The sequence below is a fragment of the Mus musculus genome, chromosome 12, assembly GCF_000001635.26.
Source record: "Mus musculus strain C57BL/6J chromosome 12, GRCm38.p6 C57BL/6J".
Taxonomy (NCBI): Eukaryota; Metazoa; Chordata; class Mammalia; order Rodentia; family Muridae; genus Mus; species Mus musculus.
The window spans coordinates 20911131-20934675 of NC_000078.6; the positions used below are offsets into that span (position 1 = coordinate 20911131).

The 23545-nt window shown below is 47.3% G+C and overlaps 1 non-coding gene across 1 annotated transcript in view; it reads right to left on the bottom strand.

The window, feature by feature from the left end:
- Positions 1–10181, bottom strand: part of 3110053B16Rik — a 29136-nt gene extending 18955 nt beyond the window's left edge. The window contains exon 1 of the transcript XR_003950190.1: positions 9712–10181. This is a non-coding gene — a transcript (RIKEN cDNA 3110053B16 gene). The remainder of the gene's footprint in view (positions 1–9711) is intronic.
- Between the last annotated feature and the right edge of the window lie 13364 nt (positions 10182–23545).

The window sequence follows — 23545 nt, forward strand, 5'->3', positions numbered from 1 at the left end:
CAATGTGGAGGGTGAGTAACTATATCAATTGTGATGGATTCAGTCTCATTTCATCTCTCAGTCACAGAATACTAAAGTGCCACACACATAATAGAGGGCCACGAAGGGGCGGTGAAGGCTACCCAGCAGTTCCTTCCACTTGTACAGGGGAGAAAATGAAAACAGGATGGCAGCTATGAGCCATGAAGCAGGGTTCCAAGACTGCTCTAACTTCCCAGAAATTAAGACCAGGGGCACACGACCCCTGTTCCAGGATCTGGAACATCTTCCTAGCCCTTTCTTACCATGACTCTCCAGCATTTCCACTTCACTGGAGTTCCACATTCGCTTTGTTCATCTCCTTCCATGAGTACTCAAGAAAAATCAAAAAACCAAGGTACACAGACACATTTCTTACAGACAGGTCACTGATACAAAAAACAGCAATGACACATCCTAACAGCGGTCTTGCAATGCTTCATATGGGAGTCCTGAGGGTCTTGGGGTTCCAGTCAAAGCAGCAAGGTTTTATGCCCAACTCACAGAAACTGCAATGAACAGCACAAAGCCTATTGCAATGCAAACACACAGAGGCCATTTTTATGAGCTCAGTAACAAGGACTCTCAGCAGTCAAACTCCCATTAGGTACAAACTGAGAGATCAAGTCTAGAGGTTTTGAGTATTTATTGTAGTTACAACAAGATTGGGGAGTTTGCATACAAATCAGCATTGTAATATTTTAAAAACTGTATATCTGGCATAATGTGCCAGAACCAAGCAGGGGGGCAAAAAAAAAAAAGAAAAAATCTGACAACCATGATGGGTAAGCTGTTTCTGTTTTTGTTTTCTATAGGAGGTCTTAGTTATCTCTATGTAGCTTGACCCTGCTGATGTACCTTAACTGGCTGTTGATAAGGGGATTTTGTCATGGGATTTTTGCTGGAATGTACAAATGTACATTCTCAAAAAGCAAACTGTTTGGGATTTACAAACTCATCTCTGTTCCTAACCCCCTGATTATAGACACAAACTCCTGGTTAACCGCAACCATGCCTGTCTGTGGACTAGACTTTGCCCAAAGACCTACCTCACCATCTGTTACTGCAGACACTAATATCAGCTGCCCTTACCACTGGAACAGAATATCATTGGAAATTTCCTCTCCTCCTATGCAAGCCTCCTATAAACACCACCACAGACAATCCCCACCTGCCCATCCATTCCTGCCTCATCCCTGTGTCTCAGCCGCCACTTGGGCAGATACTCCCTGTTCAACCACATTCCATGCCTGAAAGGACACAAGGTAAGCTTCCATAGATCAACTTCACGATTGATTGATTTACCCCAGATTCAATTTTCCCAGTTGTTCCAACATTGTATTAAACACCATGGGGTACTTGACCTCTCTGCTGACCATGTCTCCTTGTGGATTACTAAGATCTTCTGTTCCTGCCTGTCTCTTCTCCCAGCTTTTAATATCACAAAGCATCCCCTGGTGACCATACCCACAAAATAGGTCAGTAAAATAGGAAACTGTCAGTGAACACTCTCTTCAAATCCATGCATCAAACAGTAACCCAGGAACAAAACTCCCACCCAAAAAGACAAGCCCAGAGGCCAGTACCTAGGTCAATAATCACCCAAACAGAGATGGCTACACACCAGCATAGCAACATAGAGAGTAACAGCCAGGAACAATTGCAACCAAGAAATCCAAGCTCTCCCATCACAGCAGGTCTGAGAAATTAAAGCATGCAACAGATAAAGTGCAAAAGAGGTTGTTTGGGGGAAGGGAGAGGAGTGAGAACCTGGGGAAGGGATAGAAGTACACAAGAGGACCTGCAGACAGGCACACAGACAGGAAGGAGAAAGAGAGCCATGAGGGTAGAGATGACAGAGAGTGTGCATGTGCAGAGAACAGAGACAGGGAACAAAAATAGAGAGCTGCTATAGCTGGTGGTCCATGTATATAAAGCATGCCTGACAACAGACACAGGGGATGGAGGCAGGAAATGACATAAGCAGTTGCTAAGTCCCTAAGAGCAGGACATGAGATTACCTGTACACTGACAACTACAGAGGCAAGGTTCACCCACAGAACAGGAAAGGAAGACAGAATCTCAGGGATTCAAGATGAAGAGAAAAAATTAATATCTTAGTCAAAAAATGTGGATTCTAAAAGTTTCATGGCAATAAACAACCGGGACTTCTGCAAAATATGTGAAGGCGAAAATTACAAACGATTGGAATAAAAGAATATCAGCTCAGAGGTCTATCATTTTTCAATAAATCCACAAACAAAAATTCTGAAATTCTTAAAGTCCCTTTTCCAAATAATAACCAAATCACTAAACATATGAAGTAAAAAATATGAAAAAACTGCAACAGAAAAAAATTAACAAAACCTAAACAAAACAAAAACAAGTATAATGTATGAAATCAGACCTATTAGATTTTTACCTGTCTTCTTAATGTATACTAAAAGACAAAGGGGTTTGGACATGTGTGCTACAGACTCAAAGAAACAACCCTTGTTTTCACAAGCCAGCCTAAGGTCCAAACGATTTGGGCAATGATAGGGAAGTTATTCAGAGGTCACCCCCGATGGAGCAAGTGAGGAGCAACACGAGTGACCTCACAGGTACTCACATATGGCTTATACTTCCCATCCAGCCCCAGAGAGGACTTGAAGGAAGATGAAATATTGTAACTTGTGAGTTGTTTAAGAGCCCACTGCCCGGGCCTGGGACTGAGAACAAAGCAAAGCAGCCCCCAGGCATGCCAGGGCAGGGCTGTTGTTAAGGCATTCCTAAGACATTCTTGACTGTAAAGATGAAAAGAATGCAAGGATGCAGACAAGGCTATCTGGTCTGAGTTGACACCATCTGGCCAGAACCTCCCCTCTGTCTACTGCCCCTTGGCGCCGGGTAAAGTCACACATCAACTGGTTGCTATGTGAACAAAGATAAGCCCCCAGCCCACAGGAACAAAGTGCTGTTTTCTATTAATGTTTGAATAAGCCAATAGTGTGTCGCTATGCTGAATTCCACACCCCTATGCTCCTTACCCCATAAAAACCCCTAGCTTTCAAGCCTCGGGGCCGATATCCATTATCTCCTGTGTGGGATGCATGCCAGTCCGGAGCTCCGTAATTAAACGTCCTCATGTAATTACATCAAGAGATGGTCCTTCGTGATTTTTAGGTGCACACCGAATCGGGAATGGGGTGGGGGTTTCCCCACTAGGTCTAACAGACTCACTACCCCAGCTTCCACTGCTCAGCACCCTGCCCCTACCCTCTGTGGGCAGTAACCCTGTGCTCACCATGCCTGGAATGAGCTTCCCTGAGGTCCTCTCACAGCACCCAACAGCAGAGCTCAGAGCAGGACACAGAGAACCATTCAAGCCTGCACAGACACAGTGAACTTGGGGAAAGGCACCCAAAAGATCCCGCCTCCTCGTCTGACTGGCAGGTCTGAGTGGAGACCTTGAGTGGCCAGTGGGTCTCACCCCTCCTCAAGGTTAAAGCTTGCTTCTTGTCCAGGGCCAGACCTTTTCCAGATCTCAGGTGTGGTTTGCACTACATTAGCATTTGAGCCTGATTCCCAAGAGGATTCTCACCCCTCCCAGCCCTGGGGGAGAACTCACCATTCATGTGGGGCACTGGGCTTTGCACAGACAGGCAGGTCTCCAGTTGAGCGAGGTCTGAACCCCAAAAGGGTATAATTCACCTATGTAACAAGGAAGGCATTCACTCTCTCATGCTCAAGGAACTCTGGCCCCTCCCTAAGTTACAGCCCCACCCCTCTCTCACAGCCACCACAAGAGAAGCATGGCTAAAAGTAGGCAAGGTCCCAAGCTTCTGACCTTCAGGCTAAACTCCTCCCCAGTTACCTAGCAACAGTAAAGACCATAAAAAGGACTGAGTTCTCCTTTCCTCCTCTCCTCTCCTCTTTCCTTTCTCTTTGTCTTCTCCCTCTTACTCTCTTTCTATCTAGCCTTCCCCCTTCTAGCCTTCTAGGGGGGCCTCTCTCTCTCTTCTACCTTCTCTCTTTCTCCCTGCCTTTCTATAATAAAATTCTAAAACCATAGGATGTCTCTGCTATTCAAGGCCCACTGCGCTTGGAGGATGGGATAGGCTTTCTGCTAATGAGCCCTTTCTTATCTCCCCATGGAAGGCCTTCATATGCTCCAGTCAAGATCCACTGTGCTCACTCTCACAGGTGTGGGAACCTCTCATCCCTCATCCCTCTCTCCCATAATTCCAGGGCTTTAGGAATGTAGCCCCGGGGCTCCCAGGTTGGGCTGCCCCTTGTTCACACCCAAAGAGTGGGTCAAAGGCTTAGATGCCCACCTGGGGCTGAGCAGAGAGTGTATGGTAGCTCTCCCACATCTGCCTATCCAGAGCATAGGTGGAACTCTGGCAGGGCATGGGCCTTCCCCCCTTTCCTTTCTTCCCCAGGGCCCCCTTTTAGTTCCCAACACATTCCAGCTCAGGCTAGTCAGAGGGCCTGCTCCTGCCCTCTGTGAGTGAAAGATGAAATTTCAAGACCTGTAAGTCATATAAAGTACTCAGAAATTGCTGGTTGTTTGTGAGCCTAGAGGCTGCCTGGGGCTGAGAATAAAGAAAAACAAACCTGGGTATGCCCTGTTGTTAAAACATTCCGGGGAACAGCTTAACCTATAAGATAAAGAGGAATGTGAGGAGAAGCAGGGCTATCTTGTCTGGGTCAACACCACCTGGCCGGAACCTCCCCTCTGTCTACTGCCCCTTGACTCCGGGTAAAGTCATACATCAACTGGTTGCTATGTGAACAAAGATAAGCCCCCCAGCCCACAGGAACAAAGTCCTGATGCCCTGTAATCTTTCTGTTAATGTTTGAATAAGCCAATAGTGTGTCACTATGCTGAATTCCACACCCTTAAGCCCCTTACCCCATAAAAACCCCTAGTTTTCGAGCCTCATGGCCGACATCCATTATCTCCTGTGTGGGATACATGTTGGTCCGGAGCTCCGTAATTAAGCATCCTCATGAATTTACATCAAGATGGTCGTCTGTTCGTGATTCTTGGGTGCATGTCGAATTGGGAATTGAGTGGGGGTTTCACCACTAGGTTCTTTCATGAGCAATGATCCTGCATTACCAGGACCTGACTTCAGACCTTGCCTGAGCTTGCCTAACAGCACTTGCCTTCTTCCTGAAATCCAGGGGAAGAGCTTGCATAGCCCATTACCCAAGGTGCAGTGGGGTTATCAATCTGAGTGGGAGGGAGCCCAGGCAGTGAACATTTAAGAGGGATTTTAGAAAAAAAGAGTTTTGTTTGTGGCTCAGTGCTGGGCTCAGGGAGACTGCAGCTCCCGTTCTCAGATGATACCAAACAACCCTGGGAGGAAAGCCAGAAATATAAGGGAAACACTGTTGAGCCTTCTTGGTAGCCAGCACATCGTCATCAGTGGCAAAGTAGAGAAAAGCCACAGTTGTATTAGGACAGGTTCTCTAGATAAACATATCTCAAATCAGAATGAATTTCTCTATGTATATAGAAAGGAAACTTAAAAAGAATGTCTCTCTAATGTCTAATATAGAAAGGCTCTCGGCCAAGGGAACTTAGAAAAATCAAGGACAGGTTATCTCATGTTGCAGGTTATTACAGCTGATATTCACTATGTACCAGAATTCTGAAGAAATAAGTACTTTCCAATGCCAATTTTAAAAATCAAACTAGCAAATCACCTTTTCTAATATACAAAAATAGGGCAAGTAAAAAAATGAAAGAAAACCCTGTTCATTGTCTTTTATGTATGTAGGATGCCAAAAGAATCTATTGCCTAGATTGAAGGTGGATCTGACCATCTCAAAAGATCAAGATTAAGAAATGGTTTCTCACCTCAAAAGGTATAATGAACACATTTCCCTCACAGTAAGCAGGGTTAGGCTATTAGAGGGTTACGGTTAGGATTAGGGTTCTTACTGTTAGGGTTGTTAGAGGCAAGGCAATGGTCAGGAAGCTGGGGTGAGCTGGACTGGAAGGTTTATTATTTATTTGTCATTAATTTATTCTTTGAAAATTTCATATGTGCACACAGTATATCTTGATTGTTTCTATCTCTCATTCCTCTCTCTACCTACATCATCTCCAACACTTCCACCTTCATGTCTTCATTGTGTCTTCTTTTTCCTCCTAGTTCCCCCATTTCTCCTCCCCCTCCTCCTCCTCCTCCTCTCTTCTTCTTCTCTTCCTCCTCCTCCTTCTTGTTCTTCTTCTTCATCACCATCACCATCAATACTAAGGTCACTTAGTGCTGCCTGATGGAATATTACTCAATATCTGTTAGGCTGGATCTTGTGCATATAAATGGAATGGCACTGCCCAGGGTGCAATTGCCGCATAATACCCAGAAAACAAGTGTTTTACCAAATGTGTCCCTTGATGCTCTTTATACCCCCTCTTCTGCCATGTTCCTGTGGGCATTAGTTTTGGAGACTTTTTCTTTGATCTGAGAAGAATATATCCTGATGATTAGGACAGCCCTAGGTGGAAGGTCTGTTCCTAACAGTTACCTTAATTGGCATGGTTTAGCTTGTGCCCCTCTAAGAAGCAGCAGCCACCACACACAGATCTCCTGGCCTGGAAGACCCAGCCTGAGTCCATTCACTATGAGGCCTTTATGTACACAACCCAGATGGTTTTCTGGAACCCACAGCCTTAAGGGACCAGGTGTATTATTAGACAACTCACTGTGTGGCAGTGAAGGCCTATCAGTAAACGCCTCTAGAGGCTACGGAGGCAGCTCACTTGGTAGAATGTTTGCCTGGCATTCAGGAGGCCCAGGATTTGATCCCTGGCACCACATAAAACAAACATGATAAAACATGCTGTAATTGCAGCCTTCAAAGTTGGAGGCAGAGGCAGGAGGATCTGAAATCCAAAGTTATATTTGGTACACAGAGTTCAAGGCAACCCTGAGGCCCTGCCTAAAAAGTAAAACAAGAGAAGAAAAGCCTCTAAAAAGGGGCCTCTAATGCTACCTGTCTCCCCAGGGGTTAGCACTTGATATCAATGGAATTGTCAGTCTTGGCTCCTCTAAGTTGACAACAATGGAAGCTGGCCTGCAGAGACTCAATGAACACCAGCTTGCACTATGGAAACCAACCTCTGTACAGTGAAAGGACATTGAAGAAGCAACCAGAGTGGTCAGAACTCCTGTTTTGTCAACTGCTGAAACCCAGAGTCACATGACTCCATTGTGCCTATATGACCTCTCTCAAAAAGGAATAATCTTAAATGAGCTCATTTAATGCTTTCTTACTTTACAATTACTTTTCTTTATTTTTTGAAATTGTAATATAATCTCATCATTTCTATTCTCCAAACCAACCCACATATCCCTGCTTCCTCTCTTTCAAATTCATAACCTCTCTTTTCCTTTGTTATTTTATACATATATGTATATTCCCTAAACATATAAACACAGCCTGCACGATCTGTATAATATTATTTATATGTCTGGCTTCGGTGCTGACCATTTGGTATTAGGCAACCAACTGGCAAAAGCACATTTTCTTAACATAGAATTAAACCTCTTAAACATACTAGTTATTGCCAGGCATGGTGTTGCACATCTTTAATCCCAGCACTCGGGAGGCAGAGGCAGGCAGATTTCTGGGTTTGAGGCCAGCAAGGTCTACTAAGTGAGTTCCAGGACACCCAGGGCTATACAGAGAAACCCTGTCTCAAAAAAACAAAAAACAAACAAAAACAAAAACAAACAAACAAACAAAAAAGGACTGTTTTCAATACAAGACCTCCACCCAGCCAATCTTCACAGTAGACCTGGTCTCTACCACTAAGGCATGCTGGACAGTGCCACTTTTACCTTGGAGATGACAGGAGACCCATGCTTCAAGTATCAGGGAATGACTCCCAGTTCAAAGGACATTTCTACACTGCCACCACTGCAGCACCCAAATGAACCCCTACTCCTTTGCTGGTCTCCCCACTTTTCTCCTAGGCCTGGGAACAAGCACTGAAATGTCTTTAAACTGTGAAGCAGAGACTGGAGAAAAGGTTTATTGTAAGAGAACTTCCTGCTCTTCTGGAGGTTCCAAGTTTCATTCCCAGCACCCACAACCAAGCAATTCACAGCTGCCTACAACTCCAGCTGCATAAGCTCTGAGAGCATCTGCAATCCAAGTGTCACACACAGATACAAATCAATAAAAAGTAAATCCTAAAGAGGAAATCAGACCATGGGAGTCTGAGCCCCAAACCCTCTAACAGCTTCGCATCACTCCACAGCCAAAGTGCAAATTCTCTCCCCAAGGTAAAGCCCAGTGCTATCTGGACCTAAGCTACCCCTCCACACAGGCCCCTCTGTTCTCCCTCCCCTCTGATCACAGGCCTTCTCTTTGCCCTGATACCCACATCTCAGCCCTTTTCCAGGACTCCTCTATGCCTAGGTCTTTGCAAGCAGGCAGCCTCTGCATTCCAGACTGCTCAAAGGTCACCTCTGCAGAGATGCCTGTCTTGACTTCAGTTTCCTCCCCTCCAAAACCACATCCTATCCCCAAGTTATGCATAACCTTGATTCATCACTACCTGGCACACGACATGACATAATCACCTGTCTATCAGTGATGATCAACTAGGGAGGAGCCCTTTACAAATATAAAAGCTCCAGGCCTCACCCAAATCATATGAAATCAGAATTCAGGAGAGCAGAACCAGGTTCTTTCAGTCCACAGACACCCCTACTACGGTTCACTACTGCTACACATGTGTGTCTCGTTCTCCAGCTACCTTTTGTGAGTCCAGCTGGACGAACAAGGCCTAAAGAGCCGAAAACACGAAACTAAATTCTGTTGGGGAGGTAAAGAAAATGATGTAAGTGAGGCTTTCCCAAGCTGTGGACAGCCGTGGTCCCTGGACTCACACAGCCTCTTCCAAGCCTGCTTCAATTTTCAACCCAAACTGCTTCCTTCTCGCAGTCCCTCTTCCCCAGGATCTGGAGAGCTTGCTGCTTAACCACTCAATACAATGACTATGCAGGCCCTTTCCAGGTTAAGGGCACAGGAGCTGATCATACTGTCAACAGGCACCACACTGGTAGCCTAGAAGCGGCCACCAAAGACCTTTTGGACCTGAAAGAGACCATTCTCCACATCCCTCTACAGCGCTGCTCTGTGGCAAGTAGTGGGCACTGCCAGGCCTCCCAAGATGGGATGGGCACCCGTGCCTAAGCAGCTTGGGGTCCCTGGATCTGCTCTACATGTTGGCTCAGAAGCCACAGCTGCCCCCGCCGGGCTACGTCCGGAACAAGTTGGAGAGGTCCGCGCAGGCAGACCCATCACTCCCGGGCCGCAGAGCTCGCAGGGGTCCCCGGCTCGCAGCCGCCACGGATTCTGCAGCCGAAGTTGACCTCTCCGAGGATGGGAGCAAAGGACCTGAAACCCTGCGAGGGAAATGGGAACAGACAGGAGCGTTCCCAAAAAAGGCCCAAGGTGGCCAAGCAGCCTCTCCCTAGAGCAGGGAACAAAGGGTTTCTGTGTCGGGCACTGCTGGTCCGGCTGCGTCCGGCTTTGGGGTACCAGAAACTTTTCCCGGGTGAGGGCGCAGGCGGAGGACACTGGGTATCGGGCACCAGGCGCGGAAGCCTAGCGGGTGGCCAGGGCGCAGCGCGATCCCCAGGACCTAGCCTCCTGCCCGGCGCGGGCTACGCTACCGCTCACCTCCTCGATGGCCGCCATGGTGTTCCGGCACTGGGCCGTGCCCGTGGTGAAGCTAGAGGCCGTGGGCGCCTTGTAGTCCTCAAGGGTCTCGGCCACGAATTCCGACACGGAGATCTGGTCCGGCATCTCCAGGGCGCCGGGACGCGGACTGCCGCCGCCTCAGTCGCCCACGGCGTGGGCTCCTACCCCGCCGCCGCCGCTTGGGGACTCGGACAAAGGGGAGCGCGGGGGCGGAAGTCGCCGCAGGGCGCGGGAGCCTCTGCGGGACGCCCGGTGGCTGCAGGGGCGCGTGCAGCCCACAGCTCTGCCCGCTGTTCTCCGCGAGCTGCGGCTGCCGCGTCCTCTACGATCGAGCCCTGATGCTAGCGGGAACAGCCAGCTGAAACTGGGCGCCAACAGGCCGCTTGCCCCGGCGCCTTCTGCGGAGAGGGGCGGGACGCGCTGGGGAGGGGGCGGTGGCCGGCCAGGAGGGGCGGGGCAAAGGCCTGGCCGCCAATCGGGACGCTCGCCGCGACCCAGCAGCCCGGAAGCGGAGCCCGCAGGACAGAGGGCGATGTGTGTTCTAGGCATGTTCGTGCCTGTGGGCCGCCGCATTGTGTTTCCCTTCTCTACGTGCTGTGGTTCGAGGGCGCGCCCTCTCCTGGGCTGCAGTGCCGGACTCCCACCTCGCACCCGCCATGACCTCTAGCGATATTACCCATGTTCTGTGTGTGCACCTTCTCACAGCCTTAAGAAGCCAGGGGTAAAGGCAGGTATTTTGCATAGGGAGTTGACCAGGGTACAAGCCGAATGGGAATTCAAACCCATGACCTTCGACTTGGAAGAATACTCCAACCCCTAGTAAGCATCGTGTTCCCTAAGCTTGTACAATTAGGGACACTCCCAGTTACCTGAAGACAGTTTTAGGGTGCTAGGCCAGGCTTCACCCTGAGAAGATCATAGAATGCACTGATGTGCTGTGGGAAGTGGGGGATACCCAAGAGAACCAGAGGTAGAGCATGGTTGGGGGTGTGTGTGAGGTATTGTACCTGATGGTTCTCAGAGAGTACTTCAACCCACACCTGACTGATCACAGACACAACTGGGCCAATAAATCATCTGAATTAGGACATTTTCGTCTATAGCTCATTCAGAAATTCTCAACTGTATTTTAAAAACCCAGAGGTTCTGAAGACACTAGTCAAAAATCACACCATCTAACTCCCCGAGGCAAGAGGCATGGTTACTGCTGCTGCCAACAATACAGCCTAGAGAAACTTTACAAAAACCTTTTGTGTGTCTGAAAAGGAGGGAATGTGAGGGGCATTGTAAACCCAACATGGGAAATAAAAGTGGTCTCCTACTGCCATAGGACAGTAGACCAGTCAATCTTTTTAAGGCTCCCATGTACAAATATGCTGTATGAGGTAGCAGCTGAGGTCAGACATTCTGTATGGCTTCTGGTATTTTACCAGCACTGCCTGTGAATAAATTCAGCCTTCAAAAATAGCTGTACCAGTGGGTAGCTTTTATTCCTGCATTAGGCAATAAACTGCAATCCCAAAACTCTGCAACTCTCTGCCACTTTCCACCATTGTGAACATCCTTCCATTTAGTGTCTCAGGGACACACCTATCTCAGCATGTATAACTTGAGGGTATTGTGTTATAGTACAGGCTCTCCTTCACGAGGCTATTTTCTGATCCCTCTGCCTCTCTTCCCACCTATAAGTCCTTTTGTTCTTCTCTGAAATTGAAGACTATTCCCTGTGACTTTTCAAGGTTTTATTTTTGGAAACCTGGTCTCTGTGATGCCTTGGGAAGTTAAAAGAAAGTAGTGTTTTTCCTTGACATAATATAGTACCAGTCAAACGATCAATGTGTCAAACACACCCACAGACACACACACACAGACAAACACACACAGACACATACAGACACACACACACAGAGACACACATACACACACAGACACACAAGACACACACACACAGACATACACATAGACACATATACACACAGACAGACATACAGAGACACACAAACAGACACAGACACCCACACTGACACACACAGGCACATACACAGACAGACACACAGAAACACACACTCAGGCACATACATACACACAGACACATACACAGACAAATACACAGACACACACAGACATACACACACAGACACACACACACAGACACACACACTCAGGCACATACATACACAGACACATACACACACAGACACACAGAGACATACACACAGACATATACACACACATACAAACACAGGGACACACACATACACACACAGACACACACAGACACAGACAAACATAGAGACACAGAGACACACACAAAGGAACACAAACACATACACACACAGACACACACACACAGAGACATGAACAAAATTTAGAGTTTAAATGTTGAACAGGAATCAAGAGAACACTACCCACTCCTTTGTATGTGGTACTGAGGATTGAATCCAAGGCCTTGAATCTATAGGCAAGCGCTCCAACACTGAGTTACTACCCCAGCCCTCATTTACATATTTTTAATGCATCAAGAAAAGAAGATGCTTATATTACCATTAGAGACACGGACACCACTAAGGTTATTTTTAAAAATCTATTTTTAAAAATAATTCTTGTTGGGCATGGTGTCACATCCCTTTAACCCCAGCACTCAGGAGTCAGAGACAGGTGGATCTCTATGAGTTTAAGGACAGCCAAGTCTACAAAGTGAGTTCCAGGATAGCCAGGGCTCTATACAGAGAAACCCTGACTCAAAAAATATAGAATAATTCTCAAGAATAAAATTGTCCTAAAACTGAATTGAGGAAATATACAATTTCACTTATCCCATCCCATACAAACATTTATGTTTGCTGTAAAATATAAATGCCTTTGATCATACAGTATTGTTTTAGACCTCACTAGGGGCTGGTTCAAAATACATACCATGTAAAACTATGTTAGTTTTAAATCTGAGAAATTATGAATCCATATATATTTGAGCCTATATTATTCATATAGAAGACTATAGTCCTATTATTTTTTTTACCTTTGGTGTACTGGTCTGTTTCTGTTGCTATAACATACCTGAGGTTGAAATTTTTGAAGAAGAGGAGGTTGGCTAGGATGTTGCCCAAATGGTACATTGTTAGTGCTTGTATGGAGTATATGGAACCTGTGGGTTCATCTCTACACCTGGAGATAATAAGAACAGGAAGGGGAGGGGAGAGGGGAGCAAAAACCATAACCCACCCTCCATCCTCCAGATCACACTCACAGATGCCCCTTTGCAGGCCATCTACAAGATGGTGTCCTCCGTGATGAAGATGTCTGAGGATTAGTCCACGCCCAAGAAGCGAACAGACAAGATCTTCAGGCAGATGGACACAAACAATGATAGTAGGAAACATGGCAGGAGTAGCAGGTGGAGTGGGAGGAGGGGATTGGGAGAGAGGGTGGAGGTGGGGAGAGGGAAGTAGATGAGCCCGTGAAACTGTTGATGGCACAGAGGTGTTTGGGATACACTCTCTGCCCTATGCAGGCCTGCCCTTTTCCAGCCCACTTGATTAAGCTCTGATTGAGGGAAGGAGACTAGAATTCAGGGTCAGGTACACCTAGCCTGCATCCTGCACCCTTCCTAGGGCTCTATAACCATGGGCATTGTCAGTAGACCCTCTGAGCTGTAGGCTTCATCCGTGTTGTCTGAGTTAGGGTTTCCATTGCTCTGATGACACACCATGGCCACAAGCAACTTGGGGAGGAAAGGGTTTATTCACTCAGAGTTTCCACATGACAGTTCATCATCCAAAGCAGTGAGGGCAGGACTCAAACAGGGCAGGAACCTGAAGGCAGGAGCTGATACAGAGACCATGAAAGGGTTGCTACTTACTGGCTTTCTCCCCATGGCTTGCTCAGCCTTCTTTCTTATAGAACTCAGGAACTAGCCCAGGGTTGTACCACCTACACTGGGCTGGGCTCTGCTCCATCAATCACTTGTTAAGAAAATACCCTCTGGTCAGGCATAGTGGCACATGTCTTTAATCGGAGCTCATAGGAGACAGGAGGCTCTCTGTGAGTTCAAGGCTAACCTGGTCTAAAAAGTGAGTTCTAGAATAGCCAGGGCGGTTACACAGAGAAACCCTGTTTCAATAAAGAAAACAAAAGGGAGGAAATGAGGGAGGGAGGGAGGTAGAGAGACAGGGAGAGAGAGAAAGAAGAGACTGGACATTGTCCATTTTCCAGAGGGTTCCAGACTTTAACCAGAGCACTGGCTAATCCTAAGTCTCCCACTTCCATTCCTCAGGCAAAATGTCCCTGGAAGAATTCAACAAAGGTGCCAAGAGCGACCCATCCATTGTCCGGTTGCTGCAGTGTGATCCCAGCAGTGCTAGCCAGTTCTCAGGGGAATGGGCTTTTACACAGTTGTGAGAAACACAGGCTTGACCTGCCATCTTCAGCTTTGCTTGCAAAAGTGGTTTTCTCTGTGATTTCTCCTGCTCTCTAGGGACCTGGGTCCAGGCAGCACATCACACTCACCTGATCTGGGTGGATGCAGCTCCCTCCTCTATCTGATCCAATAGATGTCCCTCCCCATCCAGTCCAGGCTGGTTCCTTCCAAGGTTTCAAGTGTTCTCGGCTATAGGGATCCTTCCCTGCCCACAGAGGGCCTGAAGGCCCTTAAGGACACCAGACAGGACTTTTCAGTATCTTACTGAGACCAGCTGATATATTCTATGATCCCAGGTGATTTTGTGAGGATGAAGAAGATGGAAAGCAGACAGACAAGCCCTTCCTGTGCATGGCTCCACCTCTCTTGTTTATTTTCTCTGACCAAAGCTGCTTGCATGTATAACCGTGGTATCCTTACTTTTAATATATAAGTTTTGTATAAAGTGAGAAGGTTCAGCCCCTGTATTTAAAGCCTCTGACTGCCTTTAAAGCATGGTCCCCTGTGGCTTGTGATTCTCCCCACCCCCAAGTCTGGCTGTGCTGTGGTATTTAAGTATTCATTTGCCTAATTACACAGGAGATACATGCATGCCCAAGGCTGTGGACATCTGCCCTCTGTCCTGCAAACACAGGTGTGCCTGTGTGCTCCATCCTTCCTTTCTATTGGCCTGGCATATTAAAATGATCAAATAACCAAGGTGTGTGTGAGTTTCCTGTGTTGCCGCAAGCACCCTGTTCATTGTTCACTCTCCAGTGAGTGTTGGGATAAAGCAGATAAGTGGTAGACATGGGGAAAGTCCTTGAATGTATGGAACAGCCGAGAATTTAGTCAGATAGGAGTCCATGCCAGCCTTTCCCCACTGAGTGGGCCCACACACAGCAAGGCCATTGGCCCTCCTATTCTGTTGGCTAGAAGCTGTTTTAGATATTGGACAGAAACAGTCCCTCAGGACCTGTGCCCTGGCTAATGTCATCCAGCAAGTTCAGGATCACTTATTCAAATAATGGGGAATAAGAGGATGGATGGATGTGTCTGCCCAATTATGAAGACCTCTCTCTCTCTCTCTCTCTCTCTCTCTCTCTCTCTCTCTCTCTCTCTCTCTCTCTCTCTCTCTGCCACCATGTGGTTGCTGGGAATTGAACTCAGGACCTTTGGTAGAGCAGTCACTGCTCTTAACCACTGAGCCATCTCTCCAGCCTTGGGAGTCTTCTCAAATGGAGAACCCAAAGACACACAAGATGTGAGAGTACAGTGAGGGGCAGAAATAAGAGCACAGAAATGGGGCGGCTGAGGCAGGAGTCATGAGTTCTAGGACAACCTGGACTCCATAGTGAGATCTCGCTCAAAAATCCAAAATCAGAGACTAAGTCTGATCTCCTAGACCCACATGGTGAAAGGGAAGAACCGACTCCCATAAGTTGTCCTCTGGCCTCCACCTGTGTTTACAACCCCAGCACTCTGGGGACCTGACAATCGCATCAGGAGTCCAAGGCCATTCCTAGCTACATACTGAGTTTGAGGCCAGCCAGGGTTCCTTAGTGAGACCCCGTCTCAAAAACAAAATGTGACAATTGTCATAGTAAGTACTTATTAGGACTTGGTGGTTAAGAGCACTGGTGGCACTTCCAGAGGCCCTGAGTTCAATTCCCTAGCACCCACATATCAGCTCATGACTGTCTGTAACTCCTGTTCCAGGTGATCTGGCACCCTCACACAGACATACATACAAGCAAAACACCAATGCCTGCGAAATAAATTTACATACACCTTTTAAAAGAAAAGGAAGAACTTATTCAAGGAAGAAGCTGTCTTGTGGCCAAACCCTGAGCTAGCCTTCTACATGGGATCCCAGAACACCCACAAGATGTCTTGTTGGAAGTGAAGGTGCTAATCAGCTCTCATAGCCTTAGGGACACTACCAACACACCCCTAAGATTACAGTCCCACAGTCCATTTTCAAATCTAAAGATGAACTTCCTTTCAGGAAGCCAGAGCCATTCAAGCACGTGAAGGAAGCACCACCCAAAAGGGACAAAGTCTTGGTGAGCCTTGCAGAATGTGGCTTTTGCACTTCTGTGGCTGTGGGTGAAGCTAACCCCAATCCACACCTTGCTCTATACCAAACCTTGTAGCTAGACAGTGTTGGAGACAGTGGTAGCAGGAAGCCCAGAGAGGAAATGTCAAGGTGGGGAGGTGATAGGTTGGAGGAAGTTTGGAAGCAAGATGGACTGCTGAGCCCTCCTGGAGGTTCTAGCCAAACTCACCTGTTCTATTTCACTCAGTGGATTTTTAAGATTTATTTTATTATTTCAATTGTGGGCATGTGTGTGAGAGAGAAAGACTACATGCATTTGCATATATGCATGCAGGTGCCTGTGGAGGCCCAGAGCAAGATATTGGATGTCCTGAAGCTGGAGTTACTGGCAGTTGTAAGCCCTGGTACATGGATGCTGGGAACCAAACTCTGATCCTAGCAGAAGCGGTAAGTGCTCTAACCATTGAGCTTCTCTGCAGCCATACCTCATCCACTTTGAGCTTAGACCAGGCCAAACTCAATGAAATGCACTCAGCACGTGGGACAATTCTTACTAAAATGCCTTTGTACACATGGTTCCTGCATCTGGACTGCCCTTCCCCGTTTGAATGGAAAAATCCTACTGACCCTGTGAAACCTTGTCTCTCTGTCTCATTTGTGTAGCCTTCCCTGTCCCCCATAACTCCTTCTTAGTCTTACTAGCGACCAGTCAGTAAGAACTATATATGCCTTCCATTTGGAGGCTCTATTATGTTCCTCGTGGTTCACATATTTTTAAAGGCCATGCTGGCCTAATTAGGGTCAGATTGAAGAATAAAGTTACTGAACTCTTCCTCACCTCAGAGCCCGACCCCTCCCATCCAGAGATTGTTCCCAGAACACTCCTGAACTCCCTGAACTCTTCACCCCAGAATACATTCCTGAACTCCTCACCCTAGAGTTTGAACCCTCCCAACTAAAGACTGTTCCAAGAACATTTTTGAGATAAGGGCCTCCTGGAACAACCTCAAAATGAACCGGGTACATTGCCAAATAATAGGACATGACCCCTTAGTTACGTAGATTCCCTTGGCAGAACCCCTTGTCCCTTGGCAGAACCCCTTAGTTATGTAAACTTGTACTTTCCCTGCCCAGCTCTCCCCCCTTGAGTTTTTCCTATATAAGCCTGTGAAAAATTTGGCTCGTCGTCGATTCTCCTCTACACCATACTAGGTGCATGAGTTTCGACCCCAGAGCTCTGGTCTATGTGCTTTCTTGCTGTTGCTTTATTAAATCTTGCCTTCAATATTTTGAGTTCGGTCTCAGTGTCTTCTTGGGTCCGCGGCTGTCCCGAGGCTTGAGTGAGGGTCTCCCTTCGGGGGTCTTTCAAGATCACTAGTCCTGCTTCCCACTAGGTATTAAAAACACGAGTCTCCAAAAGTTTAAGTGGTCCAGTCATGATGGTTCACCCTTCCAATCCCAGCACTAGAGGAGCTAAGGCTGAAGAATCTCAAAATTGAGTCCATGTTTGCCTCCCCAGGAACGCCCTGTCTCATAGAATGAGTGACGAGGCCTAAGTAGGTTGTTCTAGGTCCAGTACCTGACAAGGGACAAACTCAGGACTCAAACCCTGTGCTGCTTGACCCAAAGCCCCTTGATACTGTCACCACTGCTTGGCTCTGTCCACTTCCAAAGGGTGTGGGAAGCCTTGTCAGCTTCATCTCACGGTCCCCTTGACCCCCAGTTTTTCTACACTACACTTCCTTTTTCTGGGAGCCATTGAAGTTGACTGAATTGTTCCCATTGGAAGGCCCAGTAACAGACTAACAAGGCTGGATTCCAAGATATTCAAGAGCCACCCTATGGTGCAACACTAAACATGACCCCTAGATGGCAGTGGTGCGCTACTCAATTGCTGTTTCTGCAGTTTGCAGAACTGTTTTTCCACTGGGTGAGTCTGGGGCTTTTGTTTACAGATGTCCAACATCAGAGTTCATGGATGGAAGGATTCATATGCTAGTGAGTGACCGAAAATATGTGGAGCAGAAAATTGATATCAAGAAGATAGGGTGTTTCCCTCCCCCTTGTTTCCATGGGAGTTCACTTGCTAGGTTTCCCAGAGACTGTCTCAGTAAGGAAAGACCCCTCAAAGTGTAGAATTTAGCCAAAAAAACAGAAGCACCCCCAATGGTGTCACTTGTGCACGGAGCTATGCTTTAAACTCATGACACGGACCTCAGGGTCACTCCAGTGTCACCTGCAGCTGTTAAATGTAATCGACAAATCATAAAAGTGTATTTTCTTTGATTCGATCTAAAATTAACACAAGGCCCTACAAAGCCTTCGAGACATGTAGCCTTTTTTGGTAAATGCAGCCTAGAAACTAGTCCATTGTCCTTTCTAAGCTGGTTATTTACCACAGGATGGACGTCAGCGGGAGGGTACTCAGAAGTGACCCTGAACAGAAAGCCTCCTGGACAAAGGGTACAGAGAGGAGGAAGGGGCAGGAAGAAAGGGTACAGAGAGGAGGATGGGGCAGGAAGTAAGGGTACAGAGAACAGGATGGGGCAGGAAGGTTCATTATTAGGAGACCCTAGGGTCGCCAACCCACAGAATCTTCTCTGCAATTTTCTAACCATATGAAGAGCCATCAGTGACAGTGACAATGCAGATCTACACATGCCCTGGAACTGCATCAGATACCATGCACACAGCATGTACGTGCCTGCACGCGCACACACACACACACACACGATATGACAAAGCTGTGTGGATGGTAGCAGTGTCCCTATCCCTGACTTCAATGTCACTGTAGCTGTGCAGGACAGGACCAGGGGCTGAACCTGAAGGACAGATGCATGGACCCAGCTGCAGCTTCCCTTGGGTCTGTCATTACTCAAACATCAAAACTTTTATTTTATTTTTTAAACAGGGCTGTGGGGAGACAATGGCTTAGTGCATAAAACATGCACGGTGTAGGCATGAAGACCAGAATGCAGATCTGTAGAACCATGTAATAGCTGGGCAGGTATGGCAGTTACCTGTAATCCCAGCATCTGAGAGACAGACGGGACATCCTCAGGGCCAGCTGCCTGGCTAGCTTAGCTGGAATCAGCAAGCTACAGTTCAGGAGACCTGGCCTCAAAAAATACAGTGGAAAGTGGAGTAGGGAGACGCCCAATGTCTACCTTGAGCTGCCCACACATGCACATGTGCCCACAATATGGAAACACACATGCACAGTGCATATGCATACACATGCAAAAACATTAAAATCAGAAATGTAAAGAAATCTGTAGGCCCGTGTGTCTGTGACCAGTCCATTCTTCTAACCTCAAGCTGAGGTTTGTAAATCCGTCCCTTTCCTCTCTACATATCCCTCAGCTTTCTCAAACTAGCTTGGCCTGAAGGAAACCCATCACTGCCTTGGTCCTGAATTCCAGGGCCCACTCCATGCTAGAAACTGGGGTCCTCCTTAGCATCTCCTTCTATGTCCATTTAAAACAATAATTCTCAACCTTCCTAATGCTGTGACCCTTTAATACAGTTCCTCATGTTGTGGTGACCTCCAGCCAAAAAAATTATTTAACTTGCTATTTCATAACTGTAACTTTGCTGCTATTGTGAATTCTAATATAAATATTTTTGAGAGAGAGGGGTGCCAAAAAGGTCATAATCCTCAGGATGAGAACTGATAAATCTGCCTTGCTGCGGTTGGGGCTTGTTTCTCCATCTTTAGACCTGTCAAGTGTTCAGGCTCTTGACAATTGTCATCTTGAGCAATTGACACTGAGAATAGACCCAAAGTCCAGACCCATATCCTGGCCAGGAGCCTTTCCCGGCAGAAAAATCACCTGGCATTGCCCCCTGTGGGCTGGGCACCTGCCTTACAGGGTAGCCCTATGGTGGACACAGGGTTTGTCTTCGTAGGTAATGTCCTCCTCTTTTGTGGAAATTTTAGATAAACTCAGTGTCTGAAGCAAAAGACATGAAAATTTAAGGAGAGTTTCAGGCTGAAAGACAAGCAGTCTCTAGAGAGACCAGGTTCTATCTGGTCAGAACCAACTAGCCAAACCCAATCCTCTGGTTCCAGAGCCAGGGCTGGCTCCAAAAGTCCACTCAGCACCTCTCAGGCTTTAGGCATCAGATAAGAGGCCTGGAGCAACTTCCAAGGGAGCAGGTGACCATGTGATAGGGGAGTTTGGAGTTTAAGGACATTTTGTACCTCAGCTGCTCTCCCCACCCACAAGTAGGTCCCATGTGACATATGTGTGAGCCCACAAGTCACACAACTTCCCAAACCTCTGCTCCTTCCTTTGTGAAGTGAGACTAACTAAACACATGCAGTACTAAAATGCCTCCTCTGGGGAGACAAAATGGTACAGTTCCCCCTAAGGTCTCCATGTCAAACGGAAACAAGATTCGCCGAAGTTCATTCTGTAAAGCCAATGAGTTTATTGAGTTTCCTTGGAGAACATAAGGGGGAGGTGTTTGCAGTAGTGTGGGTGCTCCTCACACAAAAGGCTGCACATAGAAAGCCTATATCCTGCAGGAACCAGTTCTTCTCCATAGCCATATGGATGACGGAGCCCCGCCCTTAGTCTTCCCAGATGTCCTGACCATTTTAGAGGGTGTTTGTTTAAGCCAGGATGGGGCAGTGTATTAGTCAGGGTTCTCTAGAGTCACAGAACTTATGGACAGTCTCTAGCTAGTAAAGGAATTTATTGATGACTTACAGTCGGCAGCCCAATTCCCAACAATGGTTCAGTCGCAGCTGTGAATGGAAGTCCAAGGATCTAGCAGTTACTCAGTCTCACACAGCAAGCAGGCGAAGGAGCAAGAGCTAGAGCTAGACTCCCTTCTTCCAATGTCCTTATATTGTCTCCAGCAGAAGGTGTAGCCCAGATTAAAGGTGTGTTCCTTAAACTCGGAGATTCAATCTTCTGGAATCCATAGCCACTATGCCTCAAGATCTCCATACCAAGATCCAGATCAGAATCTTCTATCTCCAAGCCTCCAGATAAGGGTCACTATTGAGCCTTCCAATTCCGGATTGTAGTTCATTCCAAATATTGTCAAGTTGACAACCAGGAATAGCCACTACAGGCAGTCTACCTCAAACCCACAGAAGTGCAGGCTGGGATGCAGGAGATAAAGAGCAAGCAGGGACCAACCACACCCTAACTCTCTCATCTGTGTTTGCAGTAGTATAATCTACTGGTGCACAGACATAGCCAACAAGTTTGGATTTTAGTTGATGCCAGATGTAGTCAAGATAACTGGCCAAGATCAGTGGTTATGGGGGTAAAGAGAGGCTGGGCAGCACTTTCTTCACTGTCACCAGTTGGATACCAACTAGGATGGATTTTGTTAAGCCTGGAATGGTGCTGGCATGGAAGAGCTGCACAGTGAGGGTTAACTGTGGCAGGGAGCTTGGATAGGAGGTCAGCAGTGAAGACAGTCAGTCCATTCAACAGACACTGTGCTCAGGGGCCAGAGCCGTGCCACAATGGTGGCTCTTGTCAGGATTTCAGGCTCCACTCTGGAAATGGACATTGGGGGTCGGCTGTAATATGAAACTATAGCCTGCAGGGATGTGGTCTCTGAAGGGGTAGAGCAAAGTCTTGAGGAATGATGCTTGGGAGTGGGCCCCTCACTCTAATGGAGACTCCACACTCAGTCCTTCACTGAGCCACTTCTGATGTTCCCTAGGGCAGATCTCTTAGAGACAGTTCCTCAGCTCAGAGTGGCTGAGCAATGCAGGCAGAGCTGGCAGGGTGTGCTGGTTTCTTTGGTGTCTGTGACCAAATATCTTCAAAAAGCAACTCATGGGAGAAAGGGTTTCTATGGCAGATGGTTTAAAAGGATGCAGTCTATCATGGCAGCAGGAAGCACAGAGAGATGAATACTGGGTCTCAGCTGGCTTTCTCCTGTTTATGCTCTCTGGAAAGCTAGCTGGGGGAATACTGCTGCCCCTATTTAAGGTGGGTGGCTCTTCCCATTTCAATTAACCTGACAGATAATCCCCTGAAGACATACCCTGAGGCATATCTCTAATGGTGATTCTAGATTAGTGGGTCTCGACCTGTGGGTCTCAGCCCCTTTGGGGTTGGGGGTTGGGATCACACATCAGATATTTACAATCCGATTTGTAACAGTAGAAACATAAAGTTTTGAAGTAGCAACAAATAACTTTGTGGTTCAGGTCACCACAGCACAAGGAACTGTATTAAAGGATTGCAGTGTTAGGAAGGCTGAGAAGAGAATCGCTACTCTAGATCCTGTCAAACTAACAAGGAATATTAAGCAACCACAGAGGGTCAATCACAAATCTCTTCCAATGGAACTCCATCCATACCTGGCCTACTGAGTCTCACTGAGCTGATTCTTATAATTTGGGTAGAAGAAAAGTTGCCACCAATGTGTCTCCCCAGTGGGCACAGACTAACGACAGGGAGATAAAAATGCCTTTCCTGACCTCCAGTAACCACTGTGAGCATGGCTTGTCAGGGGCCTTGGAGTGAGAAAGGCCAACATTAGGCACTGTAACTCAGCGTGGAGATGACCGCCCCTACAGGTCTTAGGGCTGAACAGAAATCAATGTCAGAGGACCAAAGGAGGAAGAAAACTCTATCATGCTCAAGGCTGCATGGAAAAGGAATGGAGGTCAGAGAGCCACAGTCCAGAGATGCAATTACACTGCACAAGTACTTATAACTGACTGTTCCCTATGTTTGTCTCCAGCCATGAAAGGCAACTCTGTTAACAATGGTGTTCATGTTCAAGGTGTGGTTGATCCATTATTCCTGCACTAGCTGTCAGAGCATGGAAGCTAAGGCCAGGACTGTACAAGGCTTCCATTTGGAGTTTCAGCTGATACCTGCTAGCAGAGAGCTCTCAGGCCCAGAAAGACAGACATGGCAGATAGTCCTGAGGTAGCCTCCAAGTTCTGAATGGAACCCTGCTCAGGTCACTGTGGGACCTGGAGGAGAGATGCCCAGTCTGACCTGGAATGTTCATACAGGTTGTCTGAAGCTGGTACGGGGAGTTATGGAGCTTAGGCTGCAAGCAGGGACACATGGGGAAGACAAGAAGCATAAGATAGAGGCAAGATGATCAGTGGGAAGGGAGGGGAGGGGAGGGGAGGGAGGGGGAGGGAGAAGGGAGGGGAGGAGCGAGGAGAGGATGAGAGGAGAGGGGAGGAGAGACAACTGCCTGGGCCTTGCTGGTACTTGTTAAGAAGCTATGAGATGAGCCAGGGTGCAGGTCAGTTAGAGGTCAAAGGGAGGAAGGAAGGCGACTAGATTGACATCAGAGCTTTCTCCCTCAGCCACACAGACATGACTGGCAAACGCTCACTAGAGCATTCTTTGTCATAA